The 4,196-nt window shown below is 42.4% G+C and overlaps 1 protein-coding gene across 1 annotated transcript in view; it reads left to right on the forward strand.

Moving 5' to 3' along the window:
- LOC119598652 (BRD4-interacting chromatin-remodeling complex-associated protein-like) overlaps nt 1-4,196 on the forward strand; it is a gene marked incomplete in the record, with an annotated part of 146,518 nt that overhangs the window by 58,449 nt on the left and 83,873 nt on the right. The window contains 1 exon segment of the mRNA XM_037948357.1: nt 801-848.

The raw sequence follows: 4,196 nt of genomic DNA on the forward strand, positions 1-4,196 counted from the left end.
TCGTTTTCTTTTCTGTCCATTTAATACGCAGTTCTCGGTCTGCAAACACCACATTAAAAGGCTATGGGACCTTTTTTCGGTCTATCTTCTTCAGCACCCAACACTCAGAACCATAGGGACGCAATTGGGAAAACTAATGAGTTCAATAACCTCAGCTTTGTCCATAAGTAATGCTTCGGTCTTTCCAGAATGTTATTGAGAGCAACTGGGCGTTTTGGCAAGAGTTAATTCTTCCTTTTTTTTCGGTGAATCTATATGTGTTCGTAAAAACAGCTCCAAGATAAGTGAACTCTTTCACATTTTCCACAACCACTCCATTGATTGTAACATGTTCGTCATCGTTCATAGCCAGTGATTGAATACAGAGTTCTTATAGACTTACAATATATACACACACGTATACAGATATATTTATATGTAAACAGGCGAATGTGTGTTAGAGAGCGAGTGCCTCATATTTCGTGTGGTTGAAATTTTTATAAGTGTAATAAGTATATTCCTTTCATTCGAGTTTGGGGAAATTCATTTTACATTTTCCGCAACATAAATAGACGAAAAATGGAGCTCTGAGAAAATGTTTTGTTTCGGTCACTGGGGAATGTGACTTTTTCATTCATTTAGTCGTATTTTTAGTAGTTTTTTTCATTCATTTAATTTTATTATTGCTATTGTATCTTAAAAACATTTATTGGTATATATATTTTTAATGTGTGATAATGAGAACTTTTTGGGACTTCTATTTATTTATATATTATTTATTTTTGTTATAAGTTTTATTCACGAGGTCGTTTCACTTCCAGAATGTTCGGAGGGATCGCGTCCTGTGGAAGAAGGCTGAATCTCCCAAGGTAATGTTGCTTGCTCTTGTGGTCGGTTTGTTTTCTTATCTTGTCTTATCTTGTTTCGTTTTATTTGTTTTATCTTGTCATCTCTGATTTCTTTTTTTTTGGAATTTTTTTGTATTATCTGATTTTTTTTTCTTTGTTCTAGCTTGCGTGTCGTGTCTTACTTATCTTGCATATATTGTTTATCTTAATTTTTTATCTGAATGTTTTTTCTTAATTTTATCATACTTACTTAACTTCAGACGTCTTATCTTCCATACCTGATCTTACTTATCTTGTTTAAGGTAGTCCTCGCTTACGTACTTACTTATCTTGTCTAAGGTTGGCTTTACTTCTTACTTATCTTGTCTAAGGCTGCTTTTGCTTGCCTCTCTTTATCTGAGGTTGTCTTTACTTACTGACTTATCTAAGTTTGTCTTTGCTTACTTATGTATAAACCCATTTTACATTTTACACGAGTTTCCCCTGCACGTCTTGCTCAGCTTTTCGTATCTTTCCTATCTTACACTTTGCTACCGTCGTGGAGAGGGAGGGGGAGGGAGGGAGAGGGAGGGAGGGAGGGGAGGGAGGGAGAGGGAGGGAGGGCAGAAAAGGTATGTTGTTCCAAATTGGGGAGATATTGGAAGCATATTAGGGGGGGGGAATTTGAGAGATTTTTTTTTTCCCTTTGGGGATATTTCAAGTAAAGGTATGTCGGAGGGAGTTTTTTTTTTTTTTTTGCGGAGAGGAAAAAAGGAGGGGGGGGAAAAAAAAAGGGGGGGGGGGTGAAGGGAAGGGAAGGGAAGGGAAAAAAGAAAAAGAAAAAGAAAAAGAGGAAGGACATAAGAAAAGAAAAGAAAAGTAATGATATAACATAAAATAAAATTATGACTGAGTAAAAAAAAAAGTGCGAGAAGAGATAAAAATGACCAAAAAAAAAAAAAAAGACAGAAAATAATGGATAAAGATAAAAAAAGGGAACAAATCGAGAAGGAATGAAATCCCAGCAGAAGGAGGGGAAGGAACCCCGGAGGACTCGGACCCTGGCCCTCACGAGCACTGCGAAACGACGGAGTGCCAGCGCGCCCTGTTTGCGAGGCGCCCGCGGCACTAAGGGCGTCGGGAAGGCTTCATTGTGCCTTACTCTGTGGCCGGGAAATAAAGGATGAGGAAGAGGGGAAGAGAGGAGGGAAAAGTGTATATACGCTTTGATTAGTCTAGTTTAGTTTTATGTGTGTTTGTGTTTGTGTTTGTGTGTTTATGGAGACTTACAACTAATGCAATAGAAAATTAAAATGGTAATGTTCTAGGTGAACGTGAAAAAGCCAAAGAAAGCCCGAAGCAGTGCTGCTACAGCCTTTTCAAAAAAGAAAGAAGAAAGAAGACGAAGACGAAGAGAAGACGAAGACGAAGACGAAGACGAAGACGAAGCCCAAGACGAAGACGAAGACGAAGGCAAAGACGGAGAAAAAGAAGAAGAAGAAGAAGAAGAAGAAGAAGAAAGTAAGAAAAAAAGAGAAGAAGAAAGAAGAAGAAAAGAAGAAGAAGACCAAGAAGACCAAGAAGAAGAAGAAGAAGAAGGAAGACCAAGAAGAAGAAGAGGAAAAAATAGAAGAAAAAAGAAAAACTTGGAGCAATACCCAAAGGCGGCCGAAGACCCGGGGGCACAATTCTCAGAATTTTGAGCTTCATTAAGGGAGGGGGAACGACAAAACCCCGACGCTGCCGCTGCCATTAATTCCGTCCGGCGGTGCAAAAACTCGCTGCACATTTCAAAAACTCGTTAGTCGTCGTTACTATTCCCAAACAAAAGGGGATAGTAGAACTACGATGCCCGCTAGCATTGGGAAAATAAATGCGGGAAAATGACAGTGACTGAAGGGACAGTTTTAGCGTGGAAATTAGTGATGAAAAACCCGTGAGTTAGGAAGAGGAACAAGGAACTGAATTATGTATTTGAAAATGAGGGTAGAAAAGAATCGAGAATATATATATATATATATATATATATATATATATATATATATATATATATATATATATATATATAAATTTTTTTTTTTTTTTTGTGTTGGGGGTTTGTGTGTGTGTGTGTGTGTGTGTGTGTGTGTGGTCGTGTGTTGTGTGTGGGGTGTGTGTGTGTGGGGGGTGTGTGTGTGTGGTAAAAGGCTATCATCCTTAGTACAATGGTGAGCAGAGGGTAGTTATACTTGTTAACGGCTTGACTCTTTACTTCTGAGAGTTGACACCACGCAGTATAAGAACACGACATGTTTAGTTATACGGGTTATCGGGCCGCGCGGAGGTCACGGTCAGCCCACCTGGAGGGAGACGAGGGCTGACCTAGGCGGGGTGTTAGCACGAACTCCCGGTCAAAAGAGGTCAGATATAAAATGTGACCTCCGCCCTCGCTAGAGGGGTGGTATTATTTGGGACATTTGGATCCACGTGGAAAACAGCACGTGGTCCCTGGTAACCGAAAATAGAGGAATTATCCACATTTATATTGCTCGGCCACCTACTCGCGCCTCGCCCTCGAGGCGCCTTCAAGGGGACCTAACTTTGGGTGGTCGTCTCGTTCTCGTGCGTTTGTCCTGGTTCAACTTCGTGGCTGCTCGTCCATGTTGTCCTCATCCTCCTGGTCCCTGGTGTAATCTGCTCGTCCTCGATTATCCACACGTCCTCGAAAGTCTCGCACAGGTCCTCCTGACTTCGGATTCGTCCTGACCTCCCGTAGTCCTGGCCCAGGCCCAAACCGGCGGCGTCCTGTCCACACGTCCTCACAGATCTCGTCCAGGTACTCTCGGTCCACACGTCCTCGTTAATCTTCGTTTCCCGGATCTACGGGCGTCGGGGCAGGGGCGGCATCTCGGGGCGGCTGATATCTGCGCTACGAGCTCCTGGGAGTTTACCGGATCTGCAGGCGGTCCGCCTGGCACAGCATTTTGGGGCGACTGGTACCTGCGGCAAAGGTGCTGGTTCGCTGGATCTACGGGGAGTCTGGCAGGCAACCCCCCTGCCACTACACTGGGACGGCTTAACACCTTTCTGACGAAAATCCTGGTCCCGGGCCTATGGCGATCTTCGATGACGTCCTTCTCACAGCATCCTAAGGGTCCTCCTTCGGTGCCGTTTTCGGTCCGACTGCAATATAAAGTCGGGGAGCCAGATCATACACGTAAGGGGCCAGAGTAAGAGAAAAAAAAAGGCACAGAGAAGATGGGTGGTAATTACCACTAGCCGGTTATTCATAACATTTTCGGTTTTTTAAAGTTGGTTTTTAACTTTTTTTCGTCTTTTTTTTCATTTTGTGTTTTATTTTCACAAAGGTAAAGAAGAAAATGAAGAGGGAGATGTCAGTAGCGGGCCGCA

This window comes from Penaeus monodon, chromosome 41 (genome assembly GCF_015228065.2).
Source record: "Penaeus monodon isolate SGIC_2016 chromosome 41, NSTDA_Pmon_1, whole genome shotgun sequence".
Lineage (NCBI taxonomy): Eukaryota > Metazoa > Arthropoda > Malacostraca > Decapoda > Penaeidae > Penaeus > Penaeus monodon.